Below are 16,988 nucleotides of genomic sequence, written 5' to 3'. Positions count from 1 at the left end.
TAATATTAATTGGGTGGGGAAAATCTGACAATTGGAAAATTGGATCCACATGATAGGACTCCGGGTTGCTGTGATGGCCTTCTCAAGAGTTGTCCTGAAGCAGAAGGTCATTTTGGGGACCTGCCTTGCAGGCCGTAGGGCTCTTGCTGTCTCTGTGTCCCAAATATATACACAGTCCTTCCATGCTCTTCCTCAGGGAACATGCAAAGTGACCACCAGTTAGGGCAGAGTGGGCTTCCTGAAGAGCCCCTTCATAACTTCCAGGGGTGTGCAGACAGCCCAGCACAGGTATGATGGGGCTAAAGAAGCAGTTTAAATGCTTTATCTAGCTGTTGAGTTCACCCAGTAATAAAATATCCCCCTTGAAACCATTGTTCAAGAGCAACCTCCTTCCTCCCTGTGGATCCTGTATGACCAAGCTGTTGCCAATTCCTGGTGCTGAATACAGATGTTTTATCTCAATGAACCATTGCTTTAGGCGAGTGACAGCTGCAGATGTATTTGGCTTATCTTCAAAAAGAATATCAGGGATTCACTTCATCATAGAATCATTGAAGTTGGAAAATACCTTTAAGATCCTCGAGTCCCACCATTACCCAGCACTGCCAAGTCCAACACTAAAGCGTGCCTCTAGGTGCCACATCCTCACATCTTTTAATGGCCTCCACAGACTGTGATTGCACCACTAACCTGGGCAACCTGTTCCAGTGCTTGATAACCCTTTTAGTGAGATTAGCAGGGAAGTTTACCCATGTGAGGAACCTATGTTTTGGAATATTTCTCAGTTTGAAGTTTTTGGTCTCTGTTAGTGATTTGCCATGTGTTTGTCCCTTCACCACCTCGGTTTCCAATGAAGAGGTTAAACACACATCTGCCAGATATGATTTGAGCACTGCTGATACTGCTTTGATGAACTTTCAGGGGCTATTTAATCCCTGAGCTCTCTGATATTGTGACTTTCCAGGCTTACTCTTATGAGCTTCTAAAAATGTTTAAAGATTAATGGTCAGCAATGAAATTGCTACTTCCACAGAGCATTAAAGCAGCTGTGATACAATAGGATTGGAAATTGCCAGCAACTTAGTGTATATTGAATTTAGAGAAAGTAAATTGCTTCTTGTAAACTTTACTGCTGTGTAATTGTCTTACAACTTTTAACGAATGTCTCCTGAGAATGTAGAGTTGGGTTTTTTCCTTTTTCTGTGAGCTAAACTGAAACTTCTTGATAAATTGCACAATACTAGTTACATAAGGCAACAAAATCCTCTTTTTAAAAATTAATTTTATGTAAATAGTAGAAGTGTTGAAGAGGCTGTCGTTGCCTGCCATAAGAGTCAAAGAAATAAAATACAGAAATGCTACTCATACTCATCTGTCCAGGTTAATGCAGTTGGGCGACAATTCATTGAAAGACCATAGGACCCCTTGGCTCAGCTGAAGCACAGCTCTGTTCGTAGGTGGGTGCCCAAAAGCTGGGGTTTCTTTTTCACCAAAGAGACTTGCTCTGTGTTACGTGACTTTGCTGTTCTTATCTGCGGTCCCCCCACCCCACTGTTGTTTAATCGGAGGTTTTCAGGTGAGGGCACGTTACCATATCCATGAAAAATGTTTTGCTGCTGTGTGATTTGGTAGTCAGTCATTACCTTACTATCAGATAAAGCCTATCTGATTTGAGCATTTTATTCACTGTTGAATAAACATTTCTGATAATTTTTTTCTTTTTAATGGGAATAGCTGAAAGAGTAAAGCTCAGTTATTGCCCTTTGGAGGCATGCCAGTTTAAAAGGTACCATTTATTTCCTTGCAATTCTCCAGCAGGATGCAGGCTGAATTATTTTGTGAAATTTCAGGGCAATTCATAGCAGTTGCAGAGACACTTTGTTCTTCTCTTTGTCACTATGGTTGCTCTGGGCTTATCAAATGTGAGAAGCAGGTGTTACTGTGAGGGTCGATGTGGGCAAAATTAGGTCAGGTTTCTAATGCCTTTGAGCCAGGACTCTAGTCAAATCAGAGGAAATAAAAGGAAGTGGAAAGTATGTAGCACTGCTCTGCACATCACCTGGAAGCTCTGCTCTTCCACCTATTGCCATATAACTCCAGCCTGGTTTCCAGCTCTGCTCCTCCTGGTGAGCAACACCACACTTCTCATTGAATACTCCTGGTTTCATAGAAAAAATGGACTGACGTGTTCAGAGAAAGCCAGGAAAAGCAGCACCAGTGGCCCTAAATCCTTTAAGACACATCATTTACGTGGGTGAGTTTGCAGTCAGTTGGAGATGAGACCCAGTTGTAGAATCATGCTGGTGTTTGCCCTGTCTGAGAAGGGGCATTAGTCATGCAGGCTGGAGCTCGACAAGCAGGAGTTGATGGGAAGAGAGGTTTAAGCAGGATTTCCAAGCTGATACTGTGCATGGCCTTTTCTTCTCTCCTCCTCCTCATCTGCATCATCAAGGATGCAGTGATCTCTCTGCTCTCTGAAGAGTGAGGAGGAGGGAATGTGTGCAAACTGAGGCACCGAAGCAAATTGTTAGAAGCGTGCTTAGGCATGAGGGGACATTTTTTCATTAAAAAAAAAGCAAAGTGACAGTGTCAAATTTTATTTCTGATGGGAAAAAATCTATATGAAGAAAAGCTCTTTCATTCTGTTGAAGGAATGATTTGGAAATTTATTACTTTTTCTTCCTTTCTTTTTAAGATTTATTTCATGGGATTTGTACTTTTGCCTTTAGTTGGGAGGTTTTTTTGGGCTTTGGGGTTTCTTTTAATAACTGTGGCAAAAGAATTCAAGAGGAAAAAAATACAATTTTCCACTTTTCTTACATTTATTTATGTCTTTCCAACACCATTTTTCAGCAGGGGAAGGTGAAAAGAAGAGAAATTTTTTTTCTGCAATAGTTCCCTTCTTTCAAGTCTCCTCTTTTACCTACAGCTTTTTTAGCTTTTTAAATATGGAAAATCTTTAAAGGGGAAAACTTTCTCTTTCTGGTAGGGTTTGACAGAAAGCCTTTAGCAATCTTTGGCTGGAATGACAAATATCATCATATAGCCAATGTTTCTTTTTTTTATTTATCCACTGCAATTCTATCCGTGAGTCAGCCATTCTTTCAGCAGCATTGCATTAACAGATGTTGCCAGCTTTTTTGTGTTCATGGTAGAACTGCTCTCTTAATCTGATTTTCCTGGGACAATGCGCTAGTACAAGTATGGAGAGAAAGCAAATAGAAAAATGTTTCAAGTGAACAACTTCATCAATAATTGTAAAGGCTATAGTGTTAACTGCACACAGAGTCCATCCTTTATTATTTACTTCACAAACTCCCCCCAAGTTGCCTGGCTGTTTTAATTCAAGCCCCTTGTCTTAGCTGGACACAATAATCCATAACTTGCACCCCATCCAACATCTTCCAGTCTTGATTCCTGTACAAATTCTGGATAGTACCTGGAGTCTAATGCTTCCTTCTTTCATTCTCACAATCAAGCTGCAGTTCTTTTTTCTTTCTGCCTTTTTAGTGCTGGTATGATGCAATGAAGTGATAATTTCTCTAGCACAGTTAGAAGGTATGTGGAAACACGTATAACAAATCCATTACACAGGACTGGAGACAGGAGTGAAGTGTTGACAAAGGGCAAGGCTTCATGACAGTGTTTGTGTTAGCTCATTCTGCTGCTGGTAAAATTTAGTTTGCCATTTCAATAAACTGGGGCTGAATCCAGGTTAGTGATTGCAATCAGGTTGGCTGGCATTAATGCTGAACTATTGTCTTTAGAGAGATAGGCTGGGCTGATTGTTCCATGGGATGGTTAAATTCAGGTTGGATAAACAAAGAGCCCTAAGGCAAGACAAGAGTGCTTGTGTTCTTTACTTCCTTTTTCTTTTTTATGTTTTCCATAAACTGTTGCAGCAGGTTTTTTAGCATGTCGAATGTTCCCATTATGAAAAAATTCCTGAATGAAGCTACTGAAAAAAGAAGCACTATGCAAAGGACATGTCTTCAAAAGAGTAGCAATGGCTTTGCAGTTATTTATGCAAAGGTTCTTAGTGATATTTATCATAAAAAAATTTGAAATACTGTGAAATTTTTTGAATACATTAAAGATTCACACTAGAGGGTGGTGAACCCTCTTGCATTCTCAGTTGCACCTCTAGTTTTTCTGTACCCCAGTTTTCTTGTCTGCTGAAGGGGCTAATGTTATTTGTTAGCTTCTACAAAGTGATTTGAGGTTGTTGTGAGCACACCAAACACACCAAGAGCACTGATCCAGCTAAAAATCCAAAACCTAGAATCTGCTAAAATCACTCAATGAGATTTTTAAGACTGTATATAAAGGGGTGGTGAAATAACAAGAAAACAAGCCAGAAACAGGCTTGTTTTTACTCTGTGAGAGATTGCCTGCAAAATCTTTTCCTTAATTGCTGCTCTTCAATGAAAATATTTCCAATACGTTTGTCTTGGCAAACTCAGGAAGGTAGGAATGATGGTGATCTTACTCTTACAAATGGTTCTTTGAAAGGTGATGGATGTTCTACTGAGGGACAAATCAGATAGGAATCTGAAGTCACATGGTAGCTTTTCTTAGAGTAATGAAGTCTGCTTTTGCTAACATTTGGATGCTTGTGTAATTTGTCAGGTTGGGTTAAATGGATGTATCTGATCTCTAGCAGTGAAGAAGCACCTGCTCTGTGGTGACCAGAGGGTAATAGGGGCTCTCATCAGGTGAGAGGGGAGAGAGTGCTGGTGGGCAAGTGTCTTCCTGTGTCCTCCAACATCTGTAAACTCCAGGGCTCTCAAAGATAGTTTACACAGAAGTTGCATATACAAATGTTTTGGTTTTTTTTTCTTTTCCCCCATCAGCTCCTTTGAAAATCTTTGGAAGTATACCTATGAAGCTGATAATGCTGGCTTTCTGTTAGGACAGGTTTCCTTCTTTTCCTCTGCAGTTTAGCCTGTTCCAAGCTAGCAGTCTGTGTGTGTGTGTATATGTAGTTGTGTCTCCCAAAGATACAATTAAGTGTAAAATAGCTCCTTAAGTAAACAGCCCCCTGCTACAAAAGGCAGGTATGCCAGAGGTCAAAAGGGTCATCTCTTTGCTACATTTCCCCCCTCCTACTCCAGGCTGGAAATTTCCTGTGTGAGATTTGCCTACATATACATGTATATATACATAGTGTAGCTTATTTTTTATACATAGTGGGAGGTAAAAATACGTGCATACTTGTATATGTACATATATATGTGTTTGCTTATATACATCTGTATATATATGGCTTTTTGAGCTAAACTATAGGCACCCCTGGTAGATGCAAACCAAACCAAACAACTTCCCAGGCAGCCTTACAGGAATACAAAGTCTGTTACGTATTAAGTGGATGGAGTAGAAGAGGTCACAGTTTATTGTTTGCTCTTGGGTTGCTTGCTCAGTTTTGCCAGGGTGGAGGAGAGCAGTGGGGCAGAATTGAAGGTGAAGTAATGGTAGAAAAGGTCTCTGGTAGAACATGAATTAGGGGTGAGCACCTTGGAATAGGTCTGGGAGCATGGGAATTGTTTTTTGGTTGTTTTTTTTAGCAAAGGGATGTAAGCTTCTGGAGCATACCCTTCCTTCCACCTGTTCAGGATCCCAGTTCTGTGTACATTGGGCTGCTTGGAAGCATTTTGTTTCCCAGTGTCACTGGCAGCACATGTCACCATGTCAGTGAGTGCGTGGTGGCACACGGACCACGAGAACATCAAGGTCTCATGGTTACAGTGAGAACTGCTGCCTCTGTCCCTGCCCAAGCACAGAGATCCAGGCATTCATCTGTGGGTGCCGTGGCAAACACAAGGGTGTGTTTAATGCCAGACTAGCTGCTTGAGAGAGCCAAAGGATTTTGCTGGGGGAACTGGGCATGTGAAGAAATACCACTCTGGTATGTGCCCTCCACTCAATGCATCAGGAGGTTGTTTAGAAATACTGAAGGAGGGGAAGGAGAGTTGCTTAAATCTGTGCAACATCTATAGTTTATCTGATGTTACTTGGACAGCAGGGTCAGATAGAAAGACAAGAAAGCAAGAATGGTAAATTACTGAACTCTTTGCTATGCTGAAAAGAACATGAAAGGAGCTTGTAAACATCTGGGTAGGCATTTTTCTAAATATGAACGGCTTCAATGAGCTGTTATATATACCTGATACCTGAAGAATTTCATCAAACCCAGTAAAACTGGACTGCTCTGGCTGAGATCAGAGTTTAGCTCATTTGATGTGCCTGAGGTTTATCAGCTGACTAGCAGTCATCAGAGGGGTGTAAGGGAGGTGATCAGGTGAGCAACTGTGTGCACCCCTTCCCATTAGCACAGGACTCCTTTGCAAACATGTTTTACATAATTCCTGCATGTTCTAAACAAGATGGGAATGAGGCAGGGAAGCAGTGCTAGAAGTTGTGCTTTGTCCAGGGACTTGTAGTAATCATATTTTCCAATTCAACAGCTCAGGATAGAAGAGACAAGATATTTTCATTCCTGTGGTTGCACATGCATAGCCTTTCCTTTTAGGAAAGAGTAGGTAGGTAGTCTTTTTTTTTTTTTTTAATTGCCAGAGGTAATTGCTGGAGGTAGGAGATTTGTCTTGGCAGTTTAAGCCCTGTAGGAAGTAAAAATCCAACAGAAAATCCGAATTGCAAAGGTGGTTTTTCTCCCCTCTGTCCTGCCACCCCCTTGAACTTCATTTGTTATTAGGGGAAGCTGGGAAACCCCCTATTGCCTCTCCAAAAGGCAACATGCACTGTACACAGAGCACCTGCAAACCAAACAGCTTCTCTGCATTTAGGCTCAGGGGGTCACCTGTAGCCACAAGGTGATGAGGCAAAAGTACCCCCTCATCTCTGAGCTCTGTTGTTGGTGTTTCTCACTCCTCCAGTTTGATCTGATATCCTTACTGGAATGGATGCTACTAAAAGCCAGAAAAGTTGTCTTCTCTCTGCCCATTTTCAGTGCAGAATATTTCCAGTGATATCCCTTGAGTGAACAGGTCAGAGAGCATCTCTTTCGGGGTAAAAATGTGGCAAAACCTCTCTGATTTGTCAAGTTATATGGGAATGGTTAGCAAGGCTGGCACTTGTTAAGTAAGATGAGAGAGTTAAGTATGTGAGACTTCTCAACAGCAGTTTACTTCAAAACACAAATGTTTTTCTTTCAACATAACATCTGTGGTGGTGAAGAGGAAGACTAACCTGAATAAATCACTCTGAGTAGCACATAGCATCCCTTCTAAACTTTTACCAGTCAAAAACCCTGCTTTCATAAATTTAATGACATTCATTTTGAGTTATTCCTCATTTTCTGTGTAAATGAGAGAAGAATCAGAAGAACTTCCAGTAATATCTTACTAATTGAGTAGAAGGTAATAAAATACCATGGATAAATGCCTTCAATAGAATAAGAAATTGCTTCTTGGTCTGGCAGTATCAATAGCCTAGCAGCTGCCAGTGTCTGAAAGTTGTATCCAGGTACTTTTAGGATACAAACAAGAGAACATTTCAGTTTGAATTGGTGGACTGAGCCCCAGAACAACCTGAGGATACACTGGTCAGTTCTTGATTCCTTCAAATCCAGATCAGAACACCTTCTAGAAAACATGAGTTAGTTAAAAGCAAACTTTTAATAATAGTAGAAATAGAATGATTTGTGAGATACTGGAGATTGAAAGTAGTAATCTGGAAGGTTTTTTAGACATAAGGGCTATGCATCTGTGAATGAAATCCCAAGTCTTGGGCAGGCCAAAGCTAAACAAAATAAGAGGAAAATCATATTCAGCTTGAGAAGCAAAAAAACTGAATTGTGTTATGCACATTCTCACTTAAAATCTGTGAAGTTTCTGTTGCTTGTCTGGATCCAAGGCTATGGTGAGTAAAACATGCTCATTGTCGTATCTCGTACCATCCACTACATTCCCAGATCTTATTCAGGCAATTTGAAACCAGAGGTGTAGCATTGGATAAACAGCATATATCAAAGAGCAGGGAAAATTCTTCACAATGGCAGATACATTCTAGTTTAATATCAGACCAAATAATGGTTAGTGGCAAGATCAGCTCTCCCAGCTCCTTACAAAAACCAGGGTTGATAAGAGACCTCCACCCAGGGATTTTAAGCTGATCCTGGTTATTCAGAAAAGGACATGGATGGGAGACCATGTTAGAAGCCCTGGAGACTCTCCATCACTGCTGAGGGCTCCTTGCCCCTGCTGGTACTGAGGAGAGATGAGGACGTGCTTGTGCTTGCAAGTAGTCCCTCTTGATAGTGTTTGTTGCACACAGGGGGCTCCTGGAGTGGCAGGACTTCTGTGTACAGAAGGCTTTGATCCAGCCAGCACCCTTCCCTAATCACTGAGGCACTCACCTGTAAGCCTTTACCTTTCCCATGATACAACGTGCAGACAACTGCAAGGACATGCCAAATTCAATTTATTAGGAAGGAAAATTTTAAGCAGTGTACAGGAAAACACCATTGCTCCACATCAGAGAAATGTAAACAGAGAATAAGCTTCAAGGTTTTTTGGTATGGGAAGCCTGGAGATATGAAACATCCCTCAGTGACAACTACAAGTTGTTCATATGTAAGTGGGTTATTATAAGGCTGAAACGAGACTCCCGAGGCATCAAAATAACACCAAAAGCAATCTTGGAAAAGGTGGGAGTGGTGCTGTACACTCTCATCACTTTCACAAAAAACACATCTTCAAGGAATAGAATATATTAAAAATTGCTGAGCCTTTGGAAGGAAGCAAGCGCCTCAGGAGAAATTTTACAAATAGAGCTCACTTGACAAGACAAAGTTGACTCTCCCACTTGACCCAAACAGGATATCGCTATCTCAAATCATGTTACAGCAGCATGCTTTTCATAACCAACAATATTTGCAGCATACTTTTACATTTAGAGCTGTCCCAGTTGCTGCCTGTATGCTCATCACCATAGTCCTGCTTTAATTACTTGTGGTGTGGACTTTAATGGGATCTCACCTGTTTGTCCCTGTAGAGAATTTTGCCTGTGGCTTTCACTCAGGACACTTGAAAGATCCTTTGAATCTGCTTTTGGGAGCTTGGAGTTTTAATTGCTGTGCTTTGAGTGGATTTACTGGAGGGTGAAGAACTCCAGGTTTTAAAGGTGAAGGCATCCTCCACCTGCTTAAATTAAAATACAGAAGATGTGGTAACTCAGGAGCAATTAATTTCAATAATAATAATAATAATAATAACTAGTCATTTTAGAGTCAAATCTGGGGGGTTGTCTGCCTGTCAGATTGTGCAGCCATTCTTTGCTAGGTGCATTCTTCTTCATCTGCATTCTGATGCAGAGGCTCAACAGATTTTGCTCTAGCTTGGCTGACTAGCATGGAACTGAAAATTCGGTATCTCCTGTGGTGTCTTCTTTGAAACCCCAGCTATACATTTGCTCAGCTGTGCTGGTTGTGCCTTTTCCTCTCATGTTCTTGCCACAGTCTTGCCTTTCCCATATCTGAACAAGACAGAGTACTCTCATTGTATGATAATGTTTGTGTACTTTACCAGCTCCAGATTTTTATTTCCAACAGTAGAACCCCCATAATGGCAAACAGAGAGATTTCAGCTGTAAAAGTGAGATGTGTTTGATTTAACAACTCAGCTTACAGTTGAAATTAATTTAAGTGGAAGCTTTTCCTGCCTGCCTCTTGTCCTACCATTATCACACCTGTAAGCAGGAGAGTTTTTGCCTTCACTAGTGGTGGGTGGAGAATCTGACTCCCTTGCTCTCAGTAGGAAAAGGAGGGGTTTGCTTATCGCTTCACCCCATCTACAAAGTCTGGCCTGCTAATGTTGTTGCTTATGAACTCGAGTGTGAGAATGTATTTCACAGCTCATATAAGAGTTTGCTGCTTTGACTCTTGAGTTCTTGTGGCTGCTGGTGATGCAATCATCTTGGGAAGGTGCAGCTCCAGGCAGAGCAACTTTTTCTTTGAACTCCTCCTGCTACAGCTATTAAAAATAGGTCAGGGTAGAGAAAAAGTAGGTCTAGCTTTCAAAAATATATTAAGCTAATTTATCTCACATTTTAGACTGATACATGTTCAAGGCAGAAGCTTCAGAGCCAGTCTCACGAACAGTAACAATCTTACTCAAAACCAGTTGGATGTGCAAAATACTCTTTCATACAGTCAGTAGGAAGGGTAAAGAGTCTGATGTTTAATATTGCTATTTCCTTTTTTTTCATGTTTCACCTCCTCAACCCCCAAAAAAGAAAACAAGCCCAGAAAACCCACAAAACTCAAAACCTGAACGGCCTGACTGCCAGCTTCTACCTTTCTTTAATGAATTACTTTGTTCAATGATAAACTAAAAAAGAAATCACTCAATATCCAATCAAGATGATCAGGTAAGAGGAGATTTCAGAGCCATAAAGGCAAATTATCATAAGCTAAACCAATGCATAAAAATGGTAAATACTGGCTGAGAAATCAACTGTCTGGAGCCACTGTCTGAATGATATTAAGGATATTGACTAGCCAAAGGGAGGTATGGATAACTTCTGTGAGATTTGCACACGAGAAGAATTGAGATCTTTATGTTGGGCTGTACTTTTTCCCTGTGCCAGATCAGTGTTAAATAAATGAGCCCAGCTCAACTGATTTCATATGTGTTTGTGGAAGTAGTATCTTACTGTTTCTGTATGTTTTACATTGTCACAATCCAAAAGCCAAATACTTTGGAAAAGCATCTAAGAAATGGGATCTAGATACTTTTGTTATGAGGCTTGTAAAAAACATGTGAGTTCCCATTTCTGAGGAAGGTGCTTCAGGGTGGTGGAAGAGATTCCTGCTGTCTTCCACCTTGTTGTTTGCCCAAGCTAGTTAGAGTGAAAAAAAAAAAGACAACAAAATTTCTGTCATCTTAACTGCATTCAAACACTCTCCCTTATGTCCTTGTGTGTGCTTTTCCTGTGATGGGATCTACGACACAGAGGGAAGAAGGAGGTCATGTACTTTTGGATGGCTTTAGCTGTGTTATTTTGTGGCAGCTAGGGTAGCACTTCCCACAATCATGGATGAAAAGGAAGGGTCCATGAGGCCCTGACGAAAAGCTGGATGACCCCTCTTTTTTCCAGAGGAATAGAAAATAAAACCCCTGCAGTGTTCATAAACAGTAAATACAAGATTTCAGGGAATGGGATTGGCTCTTTGATTATCCTGGTGCTGATACAAAGTTACTCTATCATGCTTGGTGGGTTTGCCTCAGAATGAAGGAAGCAAGGAGGGTAGCCCAGTTCCGGGCCGTGTCAATATATCATTGGTGCTTTCATGAATCACTTTCAAACTTGGTGTTACATTTGGATGCACTCAGGTAACTTGCAAAGCAGCCCTCTACTTGACCATGTACTTTGAACTGGTAATAAAAATACATATTTAATAATTTCTAGTTTATCACACTATTTTCCTTTCTAAATTTACAGCAGTTAGTATAAAAAAACCAAACAAACAAAAGAAAAACTAGTCCAAACACCCCTTCGCCCTGTACAGCTACAGAACTTGTGTGGTTTTGGTAAGGATGTGTTTTGCTAGAAGCATAATCCAAAGGTACTTTCCAGAAATGTCGGCAGCTGTTTGACGCATTGCTTTAATTTGTTGTGGCCATTATGGTTGCTGTGATTTTCTCGAAGCTCCCAAGGGATGACCCTGACCTCTATTTGAGCATGGCCAGTTCAGGCATCTTTTTGGTAGGTCTGGCTGAATTAAACTTTCTGGCCCAAGGTAAAAGAACTAATGCCTGTCTGCTCCTGCCACCAAGCTGGGGAAGTGCCCTGAAGAAAATCCAGGCTGGCTGCCACTCCTTCTTTTGTATGATGAGAATCTGGGGAAAGTAACAACGGTTTCTGGGAGGCTGCTCTTTCCTCCATCACCCCTTCATGGTGGTAATTCTGCCCCCCCACTTCCTGCCCACGGCAGCAACCTTGGCTTTCCCAGACTGCAGCATAGACAGGAGCTGCCTTAAGCATCTTCCTTTATTACCTGGGCTGAGACAAAATGCTCACTAATCCTCACCACACCACAGATGTCTTGAAATTATTTAGACAGGTTGTTTTGCTTAGTGTGATTGTATCCTGCCCCAGAAGCTTTGGTATCCCCATGTCTTCTCTCTCACCTTGCAAGGGAAGCAAAGAGGACACTTGTGTAGTGACTATTCTGTGGAAGGAGATAAATGCAGGGATTTTTATTCTTTTTTCCAACTCCTGAATTGCCCCAAACCATCATTGCACCTTGGATGTCTGGGAAAGAGGGAAAGAGAGCTGAGACACAGGTTCCCTGCCAGTAATTATTTTACATAGCCTAAGCCGAGGAAAACTGGAAGGAGGGCAAGGCAGTACAGAGGAGGATCTCACTGAGGCAAAAACAAAATGCAGAAGCCAGAGCTTTGCTTGGAGGCAGCTGGCCCTTTAGCTGGCCTGCTGTAAGGTTGTCTCCAGATGAAAAGCAGTCTGTTGCTCTTCTCCTGTTCTGTTTGAGAAAAAGCAAGTGGTTGGATGGTGGATGGCATGGCAGGGGGCCCATTTCCACTTTAAAAATTAAAGAGTCCTGCCTGAGTCAGTCCAAGAACAGAAAAAGTATAACTTCTTCATCACATGTTTTCTGTGAAGGTTTGATTCTCTGGGGGCCTGTTTTCCATTTTCCAGGGACTTTCTTGCAAAAAATAAAATTATTAAACAGATCTGAACTTACTGGTTCTAAATTGAGCAGATCTCCCCTGGAATGAGTGGGTTGTTTACTGCTTTGCAGCCTGCAGAATTTGATCCAGCATTTGGACTCAGTTTGAAGAAAAAAACATCGAGAGAAGGAAAACAAACATGAATTGTAGAATCAATTTTGAGCTGAATTCTGTTCCCTAGTGATTTTTTTGCTTTGAGTGGATTGCAAACAAACAAGGAAATTTTCCTCATGCAAGAAGTTCTCACCCAGCACAACATCCGCTTACCCAGCTCCTCTCTCCTTCTGTTTCTGCAGAATCTCTTGTGTAGGATAGGAAAGAAGAAGCTGAACTGATACATGGTATGCTGGATACCAACAGAGCTTGACTGCCAGGCAGGTCTTTCAGAGCAATTCCACTCATCATCAGCTCTGAGATGGACAGATGATCTTGAGACACGTGGAGATCATGATTTCATAGTTTGGAAATGGGATTGGATCTTTATAGCACTTAGGTATTACAATTTGTTGAGTGCAATAAAGAAATGGCAGGTGAATAGAACAGAGTTGGGGAAAACAAAATTTACATAATCAAGCTAACACTAAGTTTTGCACAGAAAAGCTCTTCTTTGCACTGAAAATACAGATGAATGTGAGACTGCCTGAAATGGCTTGGTTTTGCTCTCATGACCACGAGAGTTAAAGTTCCCCATTAACCCAAGCAATCTAGAAAGTAGGAAGCAGATAATGGAACATTTCTGTCACCACTAAGGAGGGCTCCCATTAAATTGCTGGTAGGTCTTTGAAAAGGTCAGTCAAAGCTTAAGCAACCCCCTGTTGTTTGACAACATCAGAGCTCAAACTCTGTGATTCTGGAGAACTCTGCTCTTTGAAAGAGGGGGATGTTTAATTACCTTTTGAAAGCTGGCAGCAAGACAGGATGCAAGGATGTTTTCTTTCCTTTGTGTCAGTTGAACAACTTGCTATTTTGGGACATGAGAGCAACTAACCTACTGCACTAGAGGAGATTGTCCCTTCCTCTGGCCTGCTGCTGGGAGAAAAGCAAAGGCAAGGGGATATTAGTGAAGGTGAGCCTGCTGCAGGAAGGAAGCCTTGACACAAGAGTGTTTGTGGAAGGGGAGGCAGAAGATCCTGATGCCTTTCTTAATCTTGTATCAACGTGTCAATTCTGTTTGCCTTTAAATATATACTTATTCATTGGTCTTGTTTTGCAGGATGACATTGGTGCAGTTGCAGGAAATCAACTGCTGTCACTTTAATAAAATTTGCTTTCATCATCAAAGGCACTGGCAAACTGTTTGCAGGAGTTTTAATTTTCAATATTGTATTGCATCTGCTCCCTCCCAGGGGCACTCTTTCATAGTGCTGGTTTCATGTTCTTCAACTATATGTATAGTTTTTTCTTTCCAATGGTTTGGATTTGTGGCATCTAAACAAGCTAAACAGAAACTGTGCCTCAGGGAGAAACATCCTCTTAAGTAACTGAAAATAAACTTGGATGGCATGCCTTGTGTAACATACAAATTCAGCTGTGCACATGGTGGGAACAGAGCATTAGACATGGTACCTGCCACTGTAATGAGAACACAAAAATATGTGTAACATATGCTTGTGGTAAGCATAAAAGAGATGTAAGAGGAAAAGGGTATTTGATTTATGTATCTCCAGCTAAACCTGCCCAAGAGGCCAAGTATCCATAATTCTAATTTCATGTACAGTACATGAAGTAAAAACAAGTGCTTACTGTGCTAATTCTTCCTTCCAGCAGCATTCACAGGGGTTTGATGTTGGCTTGGTGGAAAGGCCTGGTTCCCCAGTGCTGAGGGGTTATAGCTAAATACAAATTCCAAAGATTTGTCTCACCCAGGACATGATGCCTGCTCAGCAGGCACACCAGTTCAGTGAACAGGGAAGAATTTGTTCACTTGCCCTACTGCCCCTTGGTAGCTGCTCAAATGCAGCCTTGTGCAGACTCAGTGGTCTTAGGAAATGGAGACCTGCCTGGCAATAGATGTTAATTCAGTAGATGTACAATATTTTTATCTTTGGTGGGATATAAACAACACCAGTATGGAAGAGTCACATCTAGGTTTGATGTAGGCATGGGTTTATTTCTTTATAATGGGCCAAATATATGTCATTCCTTTACTCTCTTCTTCAGCGATGTACTGGTTTTGCCTGGGCAAGAGTTCATTTTGTTCATAGTAGCTCGTGCGGTGTTCTGGTTTGGATTTGAAGTGAGAGGGGCTGAAAACACAGGGGTGTTCTAGTATTGCTGAACCATGCTTGCACAGCATCAGGGCCTTTTCTGCCCTGCCTTCTGCCCCAACAATAAGGAAGCTGGGAAAAGACACAGCCAGGACTGCTGACCCCACCTGACCAAAGGGAGATGCCAGTAGCACACAGCACCATGCCCAACAAGAAGGTCTTGCAGGAAAAGAAGAAAATGGGAGGCACATTTTGAGCTACGTCATTTGCTTTCCCATGTAATTGTTATGTGCAACAGAGCCCCGCTCTTCTGGAGATGGCTAATGGGCAGTAGTGAATTAATTTCTTATTTTGCTTTGCTTTGTGGACACAGCTTTTTCTTTCCCTAGTAAACTGTTTTTATCTCAACCCATGAGGTTTTGCCCTTTTACCCTTCTGATGCGCTTCCCCATTCCACAGTGGCTGTGTGGGGCTGAGCTGGGTTTAAACCACAAGAAGCTGGTTGACCACAGTGGTCACTGGCCTTTGCTAACCTTCTGGAGATCTATTTACACAGGTAGCCCAGAGCTCTTGTGCCTTCAGTAGCCGTTGTCTCTGGTGCTAATGGTTAGCTTTGCTGTGGGCAGGCAAAGCAAATGATTAAGGATTTAAGCAATAATAAGAGAGGTCAGCCATGCATCAGCTGTTCATCATCCTTCGCTGTACTGTACACATGCGATGACCAGTCTCAGGAGCCCCAGGCATGATAGGTCTTGGCAGGCTGGACATAGCCACACCTGAGCTTGGTCAGCTGGGCTCCAAGGGCAGCCTGGAAACCCCTGCCCAAACAGCTGCTCATTAGGCTTGGAGGTGCTGGGTGTTCTTATTGAAAACTGTTCTGCTGACGGTCATGTTGGCTGGTATGAAGGACTGGTGGTTGGGCGTTGTGTATCCCTGAACTGGAAATGTGGCATTTGCAATACTTGGGTGATTAGTTTTAATGCCACATATTAGGCAGAGGAATATTGGCTAAGACAGGTGAGTAGTGCTAATTACATGCTGAAAGAATGCTGCAATCCTAATAGGCGGAAGCAAGCATGTGTTATATCTCACATCTGTTGTTGCTGCTCAGTGCTAGTGCAGATTGATTCTTTCTGGTACTGTGCAACTTTGCAACTGTGACAATGCAGCTCTCTTCATGTCCTCTGCAAATGTCACTGACAACAAAAATAAAAATCTCAGCATCTGACTGTATATATTGGAATCCATATCAGGAGGTGGTGTAATTATCTAAGAGGAGTTGTCCTGCAGTATTTAAAACATTCTGTGTAACGCCTATTCTGGGTGTTACACACGAGTCTTCTGTAAATCCTCACCCATTTTCCTCATTAGCTCAAGCCTAGCTGAACAGGAAGGTTTGCATGTTGATTACCCTGTGAACAAGGATATAACCCTCGCCCCATCCTTGCTGGAAACTCTTACATTATAACTTGTTTCTGACAAAGTGAACGTGTAACAAAAGTATTTTTTGCTTTGCCATGCACACCAGCAATTTTGTGATGACCGTGTTTGACAACTAATTGGCTTCTTACCAAAAGTGAAAACAATAGACACCTATTTTCAGCTGGGAAAGCCACGCTCAGTATGTTCCCTGGCCAAGATAAAGCACTGAAGCAGCGTGACACAAAGTGCTCCAAGCTCCCTCCAAGGCTTTACTTTTTTTTGCAGATCTGCTGATGAACTTGCCTTTTTTTCTCCCAGGTCTCCTCTGTTCTAGGGCATTGACTATTCATTGAAAGTATGTTCTTCCTACAGTTAGGTATTTCTTTTGCATTAGAGCAAGTATCTAAGTGCATGTTGCTTCTTGTAGCTAAAGGAGGTGTGCTCATAGACTTGGTGAGAGGTTGGAGAGTCCTGGCATGATGAAAAAATGTTGTTAGCTAGACTGAAAATGAAACCTTAGAAAAATGTTTGACATGGCTCTAGTTATTGTTTCCTTGGTGCATACTATTGCTATGTTTAATATGTGGAAACTGGTGAGAATAAATCAGATTGCTAGACAGATTACTGATAGTTGAAATGCTAGCTGCTC

The 16,988-nt window shown here is 41.7% G+C and overlaps 1 long non-coding RNA gene across 1 annotated transcript in view; it reads left to right on the top strand.

Annotated features, from left to right (window-relative positions):
- The window catches only part of LOC119697915, a 166,655-nt gene that overhangs the window by 76,978 nt on the left and 72,689 nt on the right, over positions 1–16,988 (top strand). The window lies entirely within an intron of this gene.

This window comes from Motacilla alba, chromosome 2 (genome assembly GCF_015832195.1).
Source record: "Motacilla alba alba isolate MOTALB_02 chromosome 2, Motacilla_alba_V1.0_pri, whole genome shotgun sequence".
Classification (NCBI taxonomy): Eukaryota; Metazoa; Chordata; class Aves; order Passeriformes; family Motacillidae; genus Motacilla; species Motacilla alba.
Note: the sequence above shows the minus strand (reverse complement) of the source record. Positions and strands in the feature narration are given on the sequence as shown.